The sequence below is a fragment of the Bubalus kerabau genome, chromosome 10, assembly GCF_029407905.1.
Source record: "Bubalus kerabau isolate K-KA32 ecotype Philippines breed swamp buffalo chromosome 10, PCC_UOA_SB_1v2, whole genome shotgun sequence".
Taxonomy (NCBI): Eukaryota; Metazoa; Chordata; class Mammalia; order Artiodactyla; family Bovidae; genus Bubalus; species Bubalus kerabau.
Window position 1 is genome coordinate 51,811,128 of NC_073633.1, and position 21,354 is coordinate 51,832,481.

Sequence of the window (21,354 nt, forward strand, 5' to 3'; positions counted from 1 at the left end):
GGCTGTCAGTCTAATCAACTCAGAAGTTTCTATGATAAAAAATGGCCCTTGATATTTTAAAAGCCTCCTAAGGAGGAACTTATGCTATAATATATACCAAACGCTGTTTTTAATTCCTGATGAGTTTTCTAATGTGACTCACCTTATGATCCACATGAAAAAATCAAACCTCCTCTCTGAAGGTTCCCTTCCCAGTTTAGTGAAAATATTAGAAAAATGGTTTGGTTTGGGGGCTCTTGGCTGAAGTCTCTGCTAATGATGTTGCTATGTTGCTGTTAATTGTCTCTCCCACTGTGCCTCTTCTACAGTTGCTAGAATAATGCTACTGAAGTAAGGTTCAGACACTACTTTGGTGGACCCCAAAACAGACCTAGCTCTAGCAACAAGAGAATTTCACTCCTCTAATTCAGGAAACTGAAACATCCATTCTCAGCAGGAAGCAATTACAGAGGTCTTAACTTCAGTCCCATACCCCTCAAGACTGAAGACTGAAATTTCTTAAAGGGGGATTTTGTAAGCAGATTGGGTAGAAGGTCCCCACAGAAAGAAAACTAGGCATGACTTTCTTGACAAAGAGAAGCCGCTTTTGGCCTAAGTCATTTTGTAATCTAAGCCTGACCACAGTGCTTGTCCTTGGACAGATCTCAGTAATTAATAATCTTAATCAAGATTGCCGGGAGAAATATCAATAACCTCAGATATGCAGATGACACCACCCTTATGGCAGAAAGTGAAGAGGAACTAAAAAGCCTCTTGATGAAAGTGAAAGTGGAGAGTGGAAAAGCTGGCTTAAAGCTCAACATTCAGAAAACAAAGATCATGGCATCTGGTCCCATCACTTCATGGGAAATAGATGGGGAAACAGTGGAAACAGTGTCAGACTTTATTTTTTGGGGCTCCAAAATCACTGCAGATGGTGACTGCAGCCATGAAATTAAAAGACGCTTACTCCTTGGAAGAAAAGTTATGACCAACCTAGATAGCACATTGAAAAGCAGAGACATTACTTTGCCAACAAAGGTCCGTCTAGTCAAGGCTATGGTTTTTCCTGTGGTCATGTATGGATTTGAGAGTTGGAGTGCGAAGAAAGCTGAGCACTGAAGAATTGATGCTTTTGAACTGTGGTGTTGGAGAAGACTCTTGAGAGTCCCTTGGACTGCAAGGAGATCCAACCAGTCCATTCTGGAGGAGATCAGCCCTGGGATTTCTTTGGAAGGAATGATGCTAAAGCTGAAACTCCAGTACTTTGGCCACCTCATGCAAAGAGTTGACTCATTGGAAAAGACTCTGATGCTGGGAGGGACTGGGGGCAGGAGGAGAAGGGGACGACAGAGGATGAGATGGCTGGATGGCATCACTGACTCGATGGCCATTGAGTCTGAGTGAACTCCGGAAGTTGGTGATGGACAGGGAGGCCTGGCGTGCTGTGATACATGGGGTCACAAAGAGTCAGACACAACTGAGCGACTAAACTGAACTGAAGGGAACAAAAGAATGCAGGAACAAATGAGTGTCATCAGGCAAGAGAAGTAACAATAGCAAAGATAAAAAATCAGCTGTAAAGACTCCCAGTTGTATTTCAATGGTAAAGAAGAGCCTGAAGCACTTAAATTACCAGATCAACCTGAATCTAAGGAATGATTATGTTGACCTTTTCTGACCCAGGTGACTTCAATCAACTAAAGTTTGGACTCTGTTGACATCTGCCTCAGTTCTGCACTAAATTCTTCTCTGCTCAAGCTCCTCCGTATACATGCATGTACCTTTGGCTTAAAACACCTCTAGTTTTGCTGTTTGGGGAGACACTTCTTTGGGAAAGATCTCCAGCGTTGTCCTTACTTGCTGCAAGTAATAAATACTTCCTCTTTCTGATCTTTGGCTTGGTTGTGTCTTTTGGCTCAACACCCACCATGAGGTAAACCAAGTTTTTGGGTAAAAGTGTGACATCTACAGTGTTTTGTATCATGTAAGATAACATGGATGCAGGTACTGACACAAGATTCATCTTGTAAACAAATAACTTAAACAGTATCAATAAATACAGTATAGTACTGTAAATGTTTTTTCTTCCTTATGATTTTCCTAATAAAATTTTCTGTAGCTTATTTCATTATAAGAATATACTATATACACTACATATAACATACAAAATATATGTTATTAGACTGTTATGTCATTGCTAAGGCTTCCATTCAATAGTAGGCTATTAGCAGTTAAGTTTGGAGAAATGAAAAGTTTAATGCAGATTTTTGACTGTGTGGGGTAGGCAACCTTTCCCCACATTGTTCAAGGATCAACTATATTTTGATTCATCTAATAAAAACATTTTTTAGCATCTACAATATATAAAGCAACTCTCTAAGTACAGTAAGGGGAATAAAGATGAAACTGATACAAATCATCCTTTAAGAACTCAATGGCCTTGCAGGGGAGGTGGAGCACACACATAAATAATTACAATGCCAGGCAAAATTATGATCTGCTAGTAATGTGCTGCTGTGTTATTTATAGTTCCTTCCAAATTAGTTTACTTTTCTTTCAAAACTGGTAGTCTATAGTTAAGCAGATTGCAGTTTATTAGAACTACCTGTTCCCTAACTATTCTGGATAAATGAAAAGTTACATTCCTTGTATCAGTGACATCAGATATTATCAGCAGCTATCAACATCATCTGAGAGTCATGCTTGTCATTCGATGACAGAACTGTTAGCATTCCAGCAAAGTCTTATTGACAGCACCAAGTCACCTTCTTTGGACCTATAACTCACCTGAACTGGAAGGGCAAGGAGGATGAATCAGATAGCATGGGAATTTAAACTGCGGTGGGGAGGCAGAGGGCATGCTTTCAGGAAGTAGGCCAGTTGTGTGGGTAGCAACACAAAAGTAGATGGGTCATGTTGTCAAGTGGCAACCAGAAATGGGGTCAGTACAGGCACACAGACTGTCCCTGGCTCTGCAGAAAGAGTCTGTGTGAACAGATAGAGGATCTTTGGCGGAGAAGTCTATGGGGGCAGGAAGAGAACCTATCTGTCCACACTGCAGATGTGACCACTATCTGATGGTGTGAATTGATTTATTCTGATTTGGACTGTATTTTTATCTCCATTTTGAAAGCAAAATAATAATAATAATGAATTAATTTATATAAACACTATCTAAAGATCATTAAGGAAATACATCCTTCATTAGGAACAAAACTGTAGGAGAAGTCTTCACTAAAGCCTTTGAATAAAGACTTTAGAATTCAGGGACTTTCCTGGTGGTCCAGTGGCTAACACTCCATGCTCCTAATTTAGGGAGCCTGGGTTCGATCCCTGGTCAGGGAACCAGATCCCACATGCCACAACTAAGATTTCAAATATCAGATTAAAGATCCCACATGCTGCAACTAAGACCCAATGCAACCAAATAAATATATATATATATATTTTAAATCTCATTCTTTAAAAAAGAATCCAGAATTCAATGCTGTTGGCATTGACATACACAGCAGCCACAAATTAGCATCAAAATATACATCTTATACATTTCCTTATTTATATCTTTTGCCTTAAGAATTTTTTTACAATTTTATTTAATCATTTATTTTTGGCTGACTGGGTCTTTATTGCTTTGCGCAGGTTTTCTCTAGTTGCCGTGAGCAGGGGCTCTTCATTGTGGTGCTGCGCAGTGCTTCTCAGTGTGGTGGCTTCTCTTGCTGTAGAGCACGGGCTCTAGGCATGTGAGCATCAGAGCTGCAGCGCACAGGCTCAGCAGCTGCAGCCAGCAGGCCCGAGAGCGCACAGGCTCAGCAGCTGCAGCCAGCAGGCCCGAGAGCGCACAGACTCAGCAGCGCAGCATGTGAGCTCAGTAGTTGCGACTCACAGGCTCAGTACTGTGGCGCACGGGCTTAGTCGTGGAATCTTCCTGGACCAGGGATCAAACCTGTGTCCCTGGCACTGGCAGGTTGACTCTTATCCACTGTGCCACCTGGGAAGTCCTGCCTTCAGAATTTGGTGATAAAAATACTTTTTATATGTGGATATAGTTCCCTTAAAATTAAATGTTGTAAATCATTAATTGAAACAGAGATATGAGTTAATAAGAAAGCTTGTGATGTAAACCTCTTTTCATCTCAAGCCCCAGGACTGAGATTATGACTCTGATGCTATGGAAAATGATGTGGAGAGAGGGATCTGTTTTGTCCCCAGGGTCCTAGCAACCTTGACTGACTTAAGGACCCCTCCACAAAGAGCATGGCAGCACATTTCCAGGGGACCAGGGAGTCATGCTTCTCTTTTTCTTCCTAGTTCGTCCATTTTGGGGTGGCAATAGCAGGGGTACCCTACTTAGTGTCACCATCTAGAGTTCAGACATCTGGTTATTTTTATGGGAGCTCAGCCTCTCTAGTAAAATATTTAATTACAGAGCTGATTCATTTGGTTTCTGGCCCTTATACCTACTGAAGACCATGCCTATTGCCCAGAGTAAGTAAGTTATTTGTGGAAGGCGGCAGACATAACATTTGAAACAGCTCATGCCTCTGGGTCTTATAACTGAAATGAAATTATTTTATGGTAACCAGATTTGTATAGACTCCAATATTAACTCACACTTCTGGATGACTTATTCTTTGGCCAGATATCATTTGTTCTTAGATCTTGGCAAGAGGTCCCTCCCTGGGGCCCACTCTTTAGAGAGCCCCCTCTTATTCTCTTCTGGTCACTCCTCTTCACTAGTCAAGGAATCCACAGGCCAAGTGATTTATTCACTCAGAGCCCTGCCCTGCTTTTAAGCCCAGAATTCCCTACCCAAGTCCCTGCTTCTTCAACTGGCATGAACCTCTTTTCCTGATCTATTCTTTCAAGAGTAGATTGTGCCATTGATTGTGGTACCACAGGCCCAAGGTGGTGGTCATGAGCGGGTGCTGATGTGGCAGGAACTTGCATGGATGTGGGGTGGGATCATCACTGAATGTATATGAGGCCCTTTCTGATATGGGCCAGGCCTGTCGGTGGGGAAGGACATCAGGTCAGAACTGTTCTCCTGGAACCAGACCATTCTGATGTGGAGCTCTGAGAAGTTCTGCATCAGTCAAACTAATATTACAGGTCATTATAAAGACAAGTCTGTCAAGATAGGGAAAGTTAACCAGCCTATCAGGGCTAACTAGCTTGTTAGCTTCAGCTACAATTTTTACATGGACATATGGTATGTGGGCCTCTGGTTTTCCTCTTCCCCACATCCCACCAATATGGGACTAGGCCTGCTCTTGGAATAGGTTTGCTTCTGAATTCATTTGAAATTTTAATGTAAAGAATCTGGTAAGAGAGGGGTGAAGAGTGGGTAACGAGCAGGCTGCTTTCCACCAGGTCAAATGTCAAAGGCAGCATTGCTACAACTGCCCACATGTCCTGGCCTGCTCTCTGGCCTGATGGGAGAAACTTTATGTGCATATGTGTTTAACATCCACTGAGAGCCAGAAAAATAAGAGTTGGCTGTTTTCAAATAATTCAAGCCACATACTGTGCTCCAATCATAACGGCTATCATTCCGCTGCCAAGCAGCTCTTGCCAGCTGATGTCCTTAAGGTGCTTGGAGTTAAGAACTGGGTACTTTGAAGGCCTCTTCCAGGCCAAAAAAAGAAAAAAAAAAGAATGAACTCAAAAGGGAACTGGGGCAAGTTTCCTTGGCTGAGCACTAATTCACCTCAGCAAATCCCTAAGCCTTACTATCTGTTTTGTCAGCTGTAAAATGAGCAGACTACTTCAGACCTGGCTCAGAGGGCGCTGAGTGGTAGGTTTAATTAATGGTGATGGTGATGGCCTTTGTCATGTAAAGTTGTATACAAATGAAAAGGAGCATTAGAGCTACTTTATCCAGAGTCTGGAGTTCATCCTGCTTTCTACTGCCACAGTTAAGCCTCTAAGTCCTGTTCACAGACCACTGCCGACTTCAGGGGTGAAGAAAAGCCCAGCTGGGCTCGCCTTACCTGAACAAAAAGCGGGTTTGGTCTTGGCAGTGGAGCACAGAGCAAGCGATCAGTGCACAGTTCAGATTTCTGATGGCAGGCGGCACCGAGATCCACTGGATCCAGCTGGCTGCAGATGGTGGACTGGTTTCTGCAATCAAAGGACAAAGAACAGGTGTACTCATTTATTCCTGGGGCTGTTTTGGAAAGATCTTGAGACTGCAAGTTTGCTGTTGAGGGGAGAGCTTTTTTTTGCACTTCTCCCTGTCGTCCTAGGTTTGCTGGCTGACAGCTCACGGTAGAGGTGCTTTCTTTAGGGACAGTGTTTGTTTACTGAGAACAGGCAACAAGGGTCAAACCTAAGATCCATTCCTGCTTTTAGTCTTACAGCTTATTACAAAGGGTCACAACTCACAGTTCACTTAAAGACACAGGTACACAATTAACCAGAAGTCATAGTGGCCCTGCTGGGAATCACACCTGAGAATAGTTGATTACTTTGGCTAACAAGGGATTTCTATCCCTCACATGATTCAGCTAACAACATTCATATGGAGCAAATCGTAATTTTTATATACTTAGTAGACATGATTGTTCCTCCCCTTCATCTCCTGGAGCTAAGATGTTACTGGGATGGCACCTCATATTCAGTGTTCTATTATAACTATTTGTATATCCTCTTGCTCAATATTAGATGACCTTGAGCTCCTTGAAAACCCTAAGAGGGTCTTAAACATTTTTACATTCCCCTCGACATCAGTGCCTTTCAGTTGCTCAGTCGTGTCCGACTCTTTGCGACCCCATGGACTGCAGCATACTAGGCCTCCCTTCCATCACCAACTCCCGGAGTTTACTCAAACTCATGTCCATTGAGTTGGTGATGCCATCCAACCATCTCATCCTGTCATTCCCTTCTCCTCCCACCTACAATCTTTTCTAGCATCAGGGTCTTTTCAAATGAGTCAGTTCTTCCCATCAGGTGGCCAAAGTATTGGAGTTTCAGCTTCAACATCAGTCTTTCCAATGAAGAGTCAAGACTGATTTCCTTTAGGATGGACTTCTTGGATCTCCTTACAGTCCAAGGGACTCTCAAGAGTCTTCTCCAACACTACAGTTCAAAACCATCAATTCTTCAGCACTCAGCTTTCTTTATAGTCCAACTCTCACGTCCATACATGACTACTGAAAAAACCATAGCTTTGACTAGACCTTTGTTGGCAAAGTAATGTCTCTGTTTTTTAATATGCTGTCTAGGTTGGTTATAACTTTTCTTCCAAGGAGTAAGCGTCTTTTAAGTTCATGGCTGCAGTCACCATCTGCAGTGATTTTGGAGCCCCAAAAAATAAAGTCTGACACTGTTTCCACTGTTTCCCCATCTATTTCCCATGAAGTGATGGGACCAGATGACATGATCCTGGTTTTCTGAATGTTGAGCTTCAAGCCAACTTTTTCACTCTCCTCTTTCTCTTTCATCAAGAGGCTCTTTAGTTCCTCTTCACTTTCTGCCATAAGGGTGGTGTCATCTGCATATCTGAGGTTATTGATATTTTTCCCTGCAATCTTGATTCCAGCTTGTGCTTCATCCAACCCAGCGTTTCTCATGATGTACTCTGATCAAAAGCAAAAGAAACAAACTTGCTTAGATGCATTGAAAATGAAAACTCCTCATGAGATAAAAAATGATAGGAATGCCTTCTGCTCATTAGGGAACTTCATTTTCAATAAAAAATATTTCTTGCTGGAAGATCTAAACATTTTATATTGGTTAAGTTCTTCAGCTTCAGCCAGACTTGGGCTTCTATCTTGGTTCTTGCAAATTACCATTCGTGGGAACTTGACTAGCATGGTGCCTTAGTTTCTTCATCTGTAAAATGTGGAAAATAATACTATCCATCTCATAAAGATGTTATAAACATTAAATGAGATAATCTATGTAAAATGCTTAGCACAGTGCCTGGCAAAAAATTAGTGCTCAGATAATACCACCACCATCATCATCATCATCATCAATCATCATCATCATGGAAGATTGCTAGGAAGCAGTCTTAGTTGCTTTCTGAGACTAAAAGTATAGCCTTCGGGGACCTCCCTGGATGTTCAATGGCTAAGACTCCATGCTCCCAAGACTCCATGTTCAATTCCTGGTTGGGAAACTATATCCCACATGCCACAACTAAGAGCTGACATGCCTCAACAAAAAATAGCAAAGATTCTGCGTGCCGCAACTAAAATCCTCCCTATGCAGCCAAATAAAGTTTCTTTTAAAGCCTTCAGATTTAATAACCTGCTCCAGAGTTCCCTTAATGCTACCTTATTAATCTGAGGCACAAATTCATTTATGTTAGAACCTCCATGTTTTCTGCTTCTAATCTCTGATTTCAGGTTTTATTCTTTGGATACCTAGAGAAGTATAAATATGACACTTTTCATTCAGATATAATATGAGGGCTGTTTTAAAAGGCACTTTGCAAATTAATTGCTTGTACATATACCTAAGTAATTCTGTTTCCTGTAAAAAATCTACTGTTAGGCCATGTAGATCCTTGTAAAACAGGCTCAGTTCCACTGTACTTGGTAGGTCTTTAGTTTAAATTGGTTTTGCCCCTTAATGTATAGTTCCTAGATTACTCTACATGAAAAACAATGTTTTACTTGCAAACCTTCATCATCAGTTTGGTGACGTTCGTGATGAAGGTCTTTTCAGTTAAACTATGTTTAGGTATTGTTCAGCGTTTCAGGGAGAAGGCAGAGTTACAGCAAGGCAGCTGGAACAGGGTGGAGGGGGGTCTTAGAGCCACTGGCTGTCTTAACGACAGTTTGGAGGGAGTAGGCACCTTAGGGGGTCTTCGTTCAGTCTGGGTCTCCTGTTTTAAGAGCTTCTGTGCCATCTGCTCCCTCAGGGGTGGGCCCCAGGAGTCACTACCACCCCAAGGGCCCACAACTGATTGGAGGAGACACTCCCAACCCAAATTGAGACAGCCAGATTCTCTCTGCAGGACATCTGGAATGGGGACACAGGCCTTCTGGTCAGTCACTATTAGTCCCAGATCTAGGACAGCATACAATTAGGGGTTGGCATGGTCATTTTCACTATGTGCTCTGGGAGGCAGGAAAAACTGGAATGTAGAGAAAGATGACTAAAACAGTGTCAGGGAGAAAAAAGTAGAGATGAGAAACCAGGTTGCCACTGGAAGAAAAGGGGAGGGGGTGAGAGAATAGCTGTGTACATTCCCAGGGGCCTCTCAGGGCTTTGTTCTGACCCCCATGAGGCCCAGCTGCCCTTCCGGCCCTGGCCCATGTCCAGCCCACTCTCCATTTTAGCTCAGGCAAGCTTGAGCTGTATCTGTTACGTGAAACTCAAGGAGCCTTGGCTAAGCAAGTGGGCTGGCACGGAAAGAGAGGCCAAGCCAGGCATTCTGGTTGCACAGGCAGGGTCCACATGGGGATGCCCCTGTGGGGGTGGGGTGGTCCCATCACACTGGTCTGCCAAAATCAGACATGCATACAAGTGATTTTTGCTGATGATAAAACTGAATAGAACAGATTCATAGTTATTCCAAAACAATGTTCTCTCTTAGTCACTTCCTGAAATGCTTTCTTGTGTAGTAGCAAGCAGCTGGCATCGTAGATGGCACGCCCAGAATTGTGTCTAAACCTGAATATTTTTAAAGGGGTACATGTACCTACAGCTGTCATTGGTCATGCATGTTGCAGGAGACAAAACAAGGCACAGCTGCATAGGCACTGTTCTCTTCTAAGGAGCTGTAAGTCCCCATGGCTGGGCCACTGGCCACTCATCTGTAGCTTTGGCCCTTCCCCAGATTCAGGGTCAAATCCTGTCTCTAGCTGAAGGCCTTAAACAGCCCTGTTTTGGTAGTTCAGGATATAATTAGGATATCCTATAACTTGTCCTGATCAGATGCCCTGGTTCTGGCCTCTCAGCTTTTGCCTTCAACCTGGTATTGAGTCCTTGTTCTAATTCCCTGCTGTAGAGTCTGAGTCCTTGGCTCCCCAGGTTTTAGCTCCTCTTCCATAATCTGACCAGGACCCTGGCCTTTTCAAAATCAGGACTCTTACTTGTTTACATCTATTTTCTCCAGGTATCACACCAAGCTGGCAGCTCACTAAACTGCCGCTTGTCCTGCCTGACTGATGCTGCCAGTCTGGGTCTCTCACACTGTTCCTCCCCCATGTCACAGTCCCTACTTTCACCACTGCCAATAATCACATTTATTCCGTGTATAGGACACCTACATTTTGCTACCTTCTGGATCTTTCTAATTTCAATTGATTCTAATTGAGTCTCTCTCAAGTATTATGTCACCTGTTACTACTCTCAGGAGCCATGTGGTCCTGCAGGCCTGCCTGCCTGGCAGACTCCTCCACTGATTTCAACTGGGCACCAGTCACAAAGCCTCACACATAGCAGGGGATAGGGAGATGGTGTAGCATGCAAAGACCACAACATGAATATGGGCATCCTGGGCAGACCTGAGTTTATATCCTAACTCCTCCAATTGCCCCAGTTCCTTAATGCCTGTAGGACTCAAATGTTGAAAGAATCATATGAGGTAATATATCTGTTAAAATTTATTAGTTATTTAATAAAATACCACATTTTTTTCTTTTTGGATGCACAGCACAACGTGTGGGATCTTAGTTCCCCGAGCAGAGATTGAATCCATTTCCCCTGCTGTGGAAGCATGGAGTTTGAACCACTTTACCGCCAGGGAAGTCCCTATCAAATTCAGTACTTAATAAAACACACGTCTTTCTTTCTTGAACTTGTATTTCTAACAGGTTTATTGAGATTAAATCTACAAATCATTCAACCTACTGATTTAAAGGGTACAATTCAATGGTTTTAGTATATTCACTGAACTTATATTTCTTAAAATGGAATTAGAGCATAAAGGCTATGAAGATTAATAACAGCTAAAAAGGCTTAGATTTTAATCAGCTATGATTTTTTGTAAATCAAGAGTGTGATGCCATTGTGTTGCCAAAAAATCTTACGTGACATTGAGCTATGCTCTGACACATGTCCATTCTTCCTCCTACTTCTCATTCCGACTCTGTTTTTTAACTAGAGGAAAGAGAAAAGGAAGCCCCAAATCATCAATATGGATTTTTTTTTTAGCACTTCTGATGATAATGGAAATATTTATAAAATAAGACTCTGGCATTACCTAATTAGGATATTGTGCTCATCTCTCCCCTACTCTGTGTTAAGGGACTTCATCTTAGTACTTGAAACTGGCCATGGTGGAAACAGCTACAGAAATTAGCAAACATAGCAAATCATCTTCCCCTACTCCTCCAGCTCATCGACCAGTGCCCACTGCTTTAGCAGCCACACTACCCAATGATGACAGAGCTGGCACTGTTAATAACGACAATAGACCCTCTACTAGATTTCTTGACCATGTGTCTCTACAAGAAATATATTTACAGATAATGGTAGTTAACTTCCATATAAGGGCAATCTGGAATTTAAGTAATTTATTGTAATTAGTTTCAGATGAGTAGAATATTTAGGGGGAAATATCTGGGGAAGACTGGGCTCATTCTTAACGGCCTTCTAGGCCACATCTCTTTTTAAGGAAAACCCATAATCACCATGGTCTGTATATTTGAACAGTCTATTCTGCACAGCTACTTATGGAGTGGCCATGTAACAGACTAGGAAGACACGTGCAAGATGAAGGCCCCCTGAAAGTGGAACGATAAAGCACTCTGTTGGCCAGTGCCTGTCCTGCACAAGTGGCTCCTTGTGCCCCCTATCGGATTTTGAAAGAACAATCTCTAAGCCTTGATTCAAAGGTGAGACTCCAGCAAGTATTTTCTGCAGGTGGAACATACTCATAATCTCCTTCAAAGCAGAACTATTGTAAAAACTTTGCCCTGTACACACTGTCATGAGGGAAATCGCCATCAGTTGAAGATTCCCATAGTCAACTGATTTTTATTTTTTGGCCATGCCATGAGGGTTGTGGAATCTTAGCTCCCTGACCAGGGATCAAACCTGTTCCCCTTCAGTGGAAGCCAAGTCTCAACCACTAGACTACCAGGTAAGTCCTCCAGCTGATTTCTTTATCAACAAGCTCTAGGAATTACAGCTGGCATTTATTGAGCATGTGTAGTATACTATGTACTTTATAAGCACTGTCTCATTTTATCTTCAATTAACCTTATCTAATAGGTATAAATCATCAGGCACTCTATCAGATCTAGTCCCTGAAAACTATTTCTCACTTCCACTGTATAATCATAAGGAATTTTATTTAGGTCATACCTGAATGGTCTAGTGGATTTCCCTACTTTCTTCAATTTAAGCCTGAATTTGGCAAGAAGGAGTTCATGATCTGAGCCACAGTCAGCTCCCAGTCTTCTTTTTGCTGACTTGTTTTGCTTGTTTTCTCCATCTTTAGCTGCAAAGAATATAATCAATCTGATTTTGGTGTTGACCATCTGGTGATGTCCATGTGTAGAGTCTTCTCTTGTGTTGTTGGAAGAGGGTGTTTGTTATGACCAGTGCATTCTCTTGGCAAAACTCTATTAGCCTTTGCCCTGCTTCATTCTGTATTCCAAGGCCAAATTTGCCTGTTACTCCAGGTGTTTCTTGACTTCCTACTTTTGCATTCCAGTCCCCTATAAGGAAAAAGACATCTTTTTGGGGTGTTAGTTCTAAAAGGTCTTGTAGGTCTTTATAGAACCGTTCAACTTCAGCTTCTTCAGTGTTACTGGTTGGGGCATAGACTTGGATTACTGTGATATCGAATGATTTGCCTTTGAAATGAACAGAGATCATTCTGTCATTTTTGAGATTGCATCCAAGTACTGCATTTCGGACTCTCTTGTTGACCATGATGGCTACTCCATTTCTTCTAAGGGATTCCTGCCTGCAGTAATAGATATAATGGTCATCCGAGTTAAATTCACCAATTCCAGTCCATTTTAGTTTGCTGATTCCTAGAATGTCGACGTTCACTCTTGCCATCTCCTGTTTGACCACTTCCAATTTGCCTCGAATCATGGACCTAACATTCCAGGTTCCTATGCAAAATTGCTCTTTATAGCATCGGACCTTGCTTCTATCACCAGTCACATCCGCAACTGGGTATTGTTTTTGCTTTGGCTCCATCCCTTCATTCTTTCTGGAGTTATTTCTCCACTGATCTCCAGTAGCATATTGGGCACCTACTGACCTGGGGAGTTCCTCTTTCAGTATTCTATCATTTTGCCTTTTCATACTGTTTATGGGGTTCTCAAAGCAAGAATACTGAAGTGGTTTGCCATTCCCTTCTCCAGTGGACCACATTCTGTCTGATGAACTATGGATGGAGGTTTGTGACATTGTACAGGAGACAGGGATCAAGACCATCCCCATGGAAAAGAAATGCAAAAAAGCAAAATGGCTGTCTGGGGAGGCCTTACAAATAGCTCTGAAAAGAAGAGAAGCAAAAAGCAAAGGAGAAAAGGAAAGATATAAGCATCTGAATGCAGAGTTCCAAAGAATAGCAAGAAGAGATAAAGCCTTCCTCAGCGATCAATGTAAAGAAATAGAGGAAAACAACAGAATGGGAAAGACTAGAGATCTCTTCAAGAAAATTAGAGATACCAAGGGAACATTTCATGCAAAGATGGGCTCGATAAAGGACAGAAATAGTATGGACCTAACAGAAGCAGACGATATTAAGAAGAGATGGCAAGAATACACAGAAGAACTGTACAAAAAAGATCCTCACGACCAAGATAATCACGATGGTGTGATCACTCACCTAGAGCCAGACACTGTGGAAAGTGAAGTCAAGTGAGCCTTAGAAAGCATCACTACCAACAAAGCTAGTGGAGGCGATGGAATTCCAGTTGAATTATTTCGAATCCTGAAAGATGATGCTGTGAAAGTGCTGCACTCACTATGCCAGCAAATTTGGAAAACTCAGCAGTGGCCACAGGACTGGAAAAGGTCAGTTTTCATTGCTATCTCAAAGAAAGGCAATGCCAAAGAATGCTCAAACTACCGCACAATTTACACTCATCTCACACGCTAGTAAAGTAATGCCCCAAATTCTCGAAGCCAGGCTTCAACAATACGTGAACCGTGAACTTCCAGATGTTCAAGCTGGTTTTAGAAAAGGCAGAGGAACCAAAGATCAAATTGCCAACATCCGCTGGATCATGGAAAAAGCAAGAGAGTTCCAGAAAAACATCTATTTCTGCTTTATTGACTATGCCAAAGCCTTTGACTGTGTGGATCACAATAAACTGTGGAAAATTCTTCAAGAGATGGGAATACCAGACCACCTGACCTGCCTCTTGAGAAACCTGTATGCAGGTCAGGAAGCAACAGTTAGAACTGGACATGGAACAACAGACTGGTTCCAAATAGGAAAAGGAGTATGTCAAGGCTGCATATTGTCACCCTGCTTATTTAACTTATATGCAGAGGACATCATGAGAAACACTGGGCTGGAAGAAGCACAAGTTGGAATCCAGATTACCGGGAGAAATATCAATAACCTCAGATATACAGATGATACCACCCTTATGGCAGAAAGTGAAGAGGAACTAAAAAGCCTCTTGATGAAAGTGAAAGAGGAGAGTGAAAAAGTTGGCTTAAAGGTCAACATTCAGAAAACGAAGATCATGGCATCTGGTCCCATCACTTCATGGGAGATAGATGGGGAAACAGTGTCAGACTTTATTTTTCTGGGCTCCAAAATCACTGCAGATGGTGATTGCAGCCATGAAATTAAAGGACGCTTACTCCTTGGGAGGAAAGTTATGACCAACCTAGATAGCATATTCAAAAGCAGAGACATTACTTTGCAAACAAAGGTCCGTCTAGTCAAGTCTATGGTTTTTCCAGTGGTCATGTATGGATGTGAGAGTTGGACTGTGAAGAAGGCTGAGTGCCAAATAATTGATGCTTTTGAAGTGTGGTGCTGGAGAAGACTCTTGAGAGTCCCTTGGACTGCAAGGAGATCCAACCAGTCCATTCTAAAGGAGATTGGTCCTGGGTGTTCTTTGGAAGGAATGATGCTAAAGCTGAAACTCCAGTACTTTGGCCACCTCATGCGAAGAGTTGACTCACTGGAAAAGACTCTGATGCTGGGAGGGACTGGGGACAAGAGGAGAAGGGGACGACAGAGGATGAGATGGCTGGATGGCATCACTGACTCGATGGATGTGAGTCTGAGTGAACTCCGAGAGTTGGTGATGGACAGGGAGGCCTGCAGTGCTGTGACTCATGGGGTCGCAAAGAGTCAAACATGACTGAGCGACTGAACTGAATAGGTATAAATATTTTCATTTTACAGATGAGGAAACAACTTTAAGTGTTTAAGCAGCTATTAAAGTTAAAATGTTTCCGTGCTCCTAGGAAACAGGGTTTACATTGCCGACTGCTTTGTATATAGCAGACATTCCATAAATAATTCAATCAGTTTTTTAATGTGAATAGAGCACCATTCTTCCTAATACTTTGAGCCCTTTGACCTATTAGTATTTCAAGCAGCTTTTATCTAATGGAAAATCAGAATGATTTCCATTTATTTCGCTTCTACACACATTCCAGGGGCAGATCTCACGCTAATATCTCATTAACCCTACAATGACACAAATATTTTCTCAATTTTAGAAAGAAGTTAATGAAGGCTTAGCTGGAATTCATATTTGATATTTTTTATCACACAAAGTCAAGGCAGAGGAAAGACCAAAGGCATGCTTTAAGAAGAACCTAGTTCTGGGATTTCTGGTCCAGTGGCTCTGGTCCAGGACTCTGAGCTCCTAATGCAGGGGGCATGGGTTCAATCCCTGGTCAGGGAACTAGATCCTACATGCAGCAACTAAGAGTTCACATGCTGCAACTAAAGATTCTGCATGTTGCAACTAAGACCAGGTGCAGCCAAATAAATACTTTTTCAAAAAAGAAGAAGAATCTAGCTCCTACTGTATAGCCACAGGGAGCTATGTTTAATATTCTGTGATAAACCATAATAGAAAAAACATAAAAAATAATGGATATATATATGTATAATTGAATCACTATGCCATAGAGTAAAAATTACAACATAAATCAAGTGTACTTCAATAAAATAAACTTTTTTAAGATGAGCTTGAACTTATAAGAAATTTTAAAAAGAAGAACCTAGTAAAGTTATGACTAGAAAAAAAGGGCTCAAGATAAACTAGGAGGGAAACTGTCCTCAAAGAGTGACGACAGGTCAGTTCTGTTGAGTATGTCACTCAATGGATAGAGTTCTGTGCTTACTAAGCACTATACTAGGCTTCGGGAGATGACACCAAATACTCATTTTGAGACACCTATGAGCTTTTAGGGAACAGAAGACAAAGACACACAGACATAAGGAAAATGAATTTGCAGTATGAGAGTGTAAAAAGAAAAAGCACGCAGGATAGCAGTGGTTATTGAGAAATGGCTAATGTAGGCAATAAGTTCAGAAAAGGGAAAGATTATATTTGTATACATTTATGCTGACCTCAGTACCTTCAGAAAACCTCTTTACTGTGAGTTGTAGGAAGACAATGAAGTTTGAGAGAGCACCTGGCTTCCAAGGAGCTCCCTTTCTTCCTTGAGAAGACCAGAGACCTGATCATCAAGACCCATAAGACAGTGCTGAGACAACTTCCCTTGCTACTGAGCCTGGGTATTATGAATTATTAGCTAATGATGTCTCTCTCTCTGTATTTTTCCCTATTTCTACCTTTAAGCAAGAGTAGCCTGGAGTCCTTTGGGGGCTCTGCTTTTGACATTTTGAAGCCCTTCAGAGAAGTTAAAGCAGTGGTTCTCAACCCTGGCTCCTCTTCGAATCACCTGGGGAATTTTTAAGACTGCCACCTGTGTCCCACACCCAATACTCTAATTGAATTGACCTAGGAGGAGCCGGGAAGGCTGCAGTCCATGGGGTCGCTGAGGGTCAGACACGACTGAGCGACTTCACTTTCACTTTTCACTTTCATGCATTGGAGAAGGAAATGGCAACCCACTCCAGTGTTCTTGCCTGGAGAATCCCAGGGTTGGGGGAGCCTGGTGGGCTGCCGTCTCTGGGGTCGCACAGAGTCAGACACGACTGAAGCGACTTAGCAGCAGCAGCAGGATGCTCCTTTGGTGATTCTAATGTGCAATCAAGTTTGAGTATTTAAAGGGTTCCTAGACATGATAAGAGAGTGAGACTTGCTAGAATGAACAAAAGTATCTTGTAGAAACAGAGGAGGTTGGGAGCTTCCCTGCTCCAATCTAGAGAAATAAGCTTGATTCGCTATCCTGGAGTAGTAGGAATCTGGCTGCCCCACAGGCAAGGTAGAAAGACTCCCCTCACCCTGTGATACACACACAAATCACCAGGGGATCTTGTTAAAAGGTAGATTCTGACTCAGTAGGTCTGAATAGGACCTGAGAGTCTGCATTTCCAAAAAGTTCCTAGGTGACCCCAAAGCTGCTGGTCCACAAAGTGGCAGAGATCTGCATGGCCATGACTCTAGGCCATCTCCCTTAAGATTCCCACATCCATCTCAAACATGGAACAGGAGGAGTCACAATCTGTCAGACCTGAAGGGTTCCACAGACAGGGACAGTGGACAGCTGTGCAGTGACCTGTTTAGACTTATGACTAAGAACCAGATGGTCCCCATCTGCAAAGCTTTCTACACTAAAAGGGGAGCATATCCCGGCAGGGGATCCTGGCAGATCACAGATGACTCACTCAAAAGAGGTCTAGAAATCAGAGGGCAAGAGAAGTCAGCTGATACAGCCCAAAGTCAGCCTCCTGGGTACAGAGCGGGGTGAGGGATGGAGAGCAGACCCAGATAACAACATATCTGTATGTTACAGATAACCTGGCACAATCCCCAAGAATGAGGTGAAATGTTCTGCCAGGCCAGCTATCTCAGTCTGTGTGACTGCTGTAACAAAATACTGGGACTTCCCTGGTGGTCCAGTGGTTAAAACTCCATGCTTCCACTGCAGGGGGCACAGGTTTGATCCCTAGTCAGGAAACTAAGATCCTACATGCCACAGGGTACCAAAAAAAAAGAAAGAAACAAAGAAAAGAATGAGGTGAAATGTTCTGCTAGGCCTGCTATCTTAGTCTGTTTGGGTGGCTATAACAAAATATTAATACTCTAGACTGGCTAGCTTAAACACATTTATTTCTTCTAGTTTTGGAGGCTGGAAAGTCCAAGATCAAGGCATCAACAGATTTAGTGTCTAGCGAGAGCCTGCTTCTCAGTTTACAGATGGCATTCTTCTCACTGTGTCCTTGCATGGTAGAAGTGGTAAGGGAGCTCTCTGGGGCGTCTTTTTTAGTGGTACTAATTCTGTAATGGACCAGGGCCCTATGGGGCCTTCCTGGAACAGACCTCTCCCCCCATAACCTCGGCCTGCCTGCTTCTTGTTTGTAGAAAAGCTGTAATCTCCAGGTCTCCCCTGAGTCACAAAAGCCTGGCTCAAGAATTAACTATTGAAAGGATATGAATATGTAGTGACAAAAATAGCAGTTGGACCAGGAGAATTGCTAAGAATTTAAATAGTAAATCAGCCATACAGCAGTCACAGAATTTTTAGTCCCTCCCTGAAGTACCTGGATAACCGTGTCTGATGCGTTTCCTGCATTGTTTTACAGATACTACCCACCCCCACACACACAAAATGGAAGAAGTTAAATACCTGATGACCATGAGGATTTAGCCCCCAAAGCCTGATAATGTTGACCTCTGTTGACAACACCCTGTTACCTCACCAGCAACCACAATCTTTTGATTCACATACCCTGTCACTCCCTGCCCTCACCTTTAAAAATACTTCCCTGAAACCCATTGGGGAGTTCAGGTCTTTTGAGCAGGAGCCGCCTGTTCTCCTTCCTAGGCTGCGCAGTAAACCTTTCTCTGTTCCCAACTCCAGCTTTTCAGTTTGTTTGGCCTCGCTGTGTTGGGCACATGATCTTAGGTTTGACAATTCCAACATGAGGGCTCCATCCTAATGACTTAATCACTTCCCAAAGGCCCCACCCTCCAATACCATCACATTAGGGATTAGGATTCAACATATGAATTTTATGGGGACATAAACATGATGGCTCCGACGATAAAGAATCTGCCTGCAATGCAGGAGAGCCAGGTTTGATCCTTGGGTTGGGAAGATCCCCTGGAAAGGGAAATGGCACCCTACTTCAGTATTGTTGCCTGGAGAATTCCATGGACAGAGGAACCTAGCAGGCTATTTATTGTCCCTGGGGTAGCAGAGTCAGACACAACTGAGCAACTAATACTCACTTTTACACTATAGTACTAGCCCTATGGGGCCGCCTCAGTCAGAAATTAAATTGGTATGAAAAATAAAGAAAATGATGTCAGAGCTTACATCTGAGACTCTTACCCCTTAGAGCTGGGAACTTACCTGAAGTGTCAAACATCCTCATGAGTGGCAGATGGACTGCAACCCCAACAGCAGAGCTATAGGGACAGTGTTTATGTCTCTGTTGGAGAACTGATGTGCAGAAAAGAGGTTGGTTTCAGAAGTCGCTGCTACTTTCAAGAATGTGTTGAGAATGAGCCACACGTGCTTTGCAACCTGCCCACAGGTGGACAAAAGAAGGAAGAGAAAAATAACGCTGTCCTGGTTTGATGACAATATGGATTTCCCTGAGCTTGTCAGAAAAATACTTAGAGAGGCAGTGGTAACAAAAGTTTACATCAGGGCCCCACCTCACACCCTGAATTTCTTAAAGCTGAGACTAAACTAAACCTCTTATCGTCTTTCTGGGAAAAGAAGAGTATAAGCCTGAGGAACTCCAGCCCAGGTGAAAGTAGGGAACCGATCTGTTTAGAACCGATTTTGGCCAGCTTGAAATTTAGCATCAGTGGGTTCTGATTTGGTTTAAGGTGAACACCTGTGGGTTCTCCCAGCCTTTGAAGTTTGGAAAGGAGGAAGGGGCTGGAAATAGCCTCACACTTCTAAGGTGAAGGGGGCTGGATGCTGAATGGAAGGTTCAGCAGCACCTTCTCAGACCTCGCTAGAGAGAACAGCTGGAAAGTTCTCAGGCAGCATACAGAATTTCAGCTGGCACTTCAGAGTCCTTTGGGAAGCCAGGCAGGAGTTCCTTGTGCAGGATCCCTGAGTAGGCTGCCAAGGCCAAGGGATCCTGCACCTTGCACCTGCCTACATGTCTCTTTATCTGTCATCAGTGCAAGGGCCTGGGGACATGTTAGGAGAAACTGAGCTTTGGACAAGCAGGCAGAGTCCAGATCTTCTTGACCTTGAGTTTTCTTTCTCACACTGTTACAGTGTCTCAGAAGTGAAAGGGTTTTGACACTCATTGGTTAAGAAGCTGAAACAATAACTAGGCCTGCTCGTTAGACATTGTTCTGAGACCCACTACACACCAAGTGCCAAAAGGAATTCCAAGTTAGGGAGTTCCCCGGTGGTCTAGTGGCGAGAATTCCAGGCTTTCACTGCTGTCCTCCATGTTCAATTCCTGACCAGGGGTTAACTGCGATTCTGCAAGCTGTGTGATGCAGCCACACACTGCCCCCACCCCTGCAAATTCCCAGGTTAATGAAAAACTTATAGATAAATGCTACAACAAAAGAATTAAAACAAAACTTAGGCAAATATTTAGCTGATTCTAAAGAAGGCTTAGGGGAGAGTCCTTTTCCAGCTCCTAGAGGTACACTCACCACCTCCACTCACCACTCACCACCCTCTTACTACACCTTCAAAGCCAACAATATGGCATCTCCCAGACTCTTCTTTCAGCACCACACCTCTCTCTGTCTTTCTCTTCCATGTTTAAGGGCCCTTGTTATGACACTAGGTCTACCCAGATAACCCAGGATAATTTTCCTAGCTTAAAGCCAGATAATTAGCAAACTTAATTCCACTGGCCATATAAGCACAGGTCCTGGGGATTAAGAAGTCTTTGGGGCCATGATTCTTGCATACACAATTGTATTATTCCATACACAAATCTGTCTGAAACTATTTAACATTAATATTTTAAATATTAAGCATTTAAAAACCAGCCCTAACGTCTACCTTAGTGTATGGATGACATAAGATATATATTCACAGGATGAATGCTCTGCACCCATTGAAAGTCATAATGTAGGAGAATATATAGTAACATGGAGTGACGTTTACTACACAGTAAGTTGTGTGTATGCGGATTCGTCTATCAAAGAACATGCACAAGATGATACCAATTATGTAAAACCAAATCCCAAAACAAACCTATATGCAAGTGAAAAATAAATGGGAGGATATAGGTCAAAATATTAACAATATTTATCTCTGGATGGTGATTTTAAATTTCTTTTGCTTTTCTCCATTTTCCAAAATAGACATTACACATGCATCATGTTTTCGAACAGAAATAAAAGC

The 21,354-nt window shown here is 42.7% G+C and overlaps 1 protein-coding gene and 1 long non-coding RNA gene across 2 annotated transcripts in view; one reads left to right on the forward strand and one right to left on the reverse strand.

Moving 5' to 3' along the window:
- The window catches only part of LACTB (lactamase beta), a 104,409-nt gene that overhangs the window by 49,798 nt on the left and 33,257 nt on the right, over window positions 1-21,354 (reverse strand). The window contains exons 8-9 of the mRNA XM_055537719.1: window positions 19,372-19,545; window positions 5,973-6,102 (exon numbers count right to left, since the gene is read on the reverse strand). The gene's annotated coding sequence lies outside the window, so the exon portion shown is untranslated. The remainder of the gene's footprint in view (window positions 1-5,972; window positions 6,103-19,371; window positions 19,546-21,354) is intronic.
- Window positions 16,850-18,724, forward strand: LOC129621357 (uncharacterized). The gene is made up of 3 exons (XR_008699243.1): window positions 16,850-16,893; window positions 18,136-18,251; window positions 18,599-18,724. It is a non-coding gene; the product is annotated as an uncharacterized LOC129621357 (long non-coding RNA).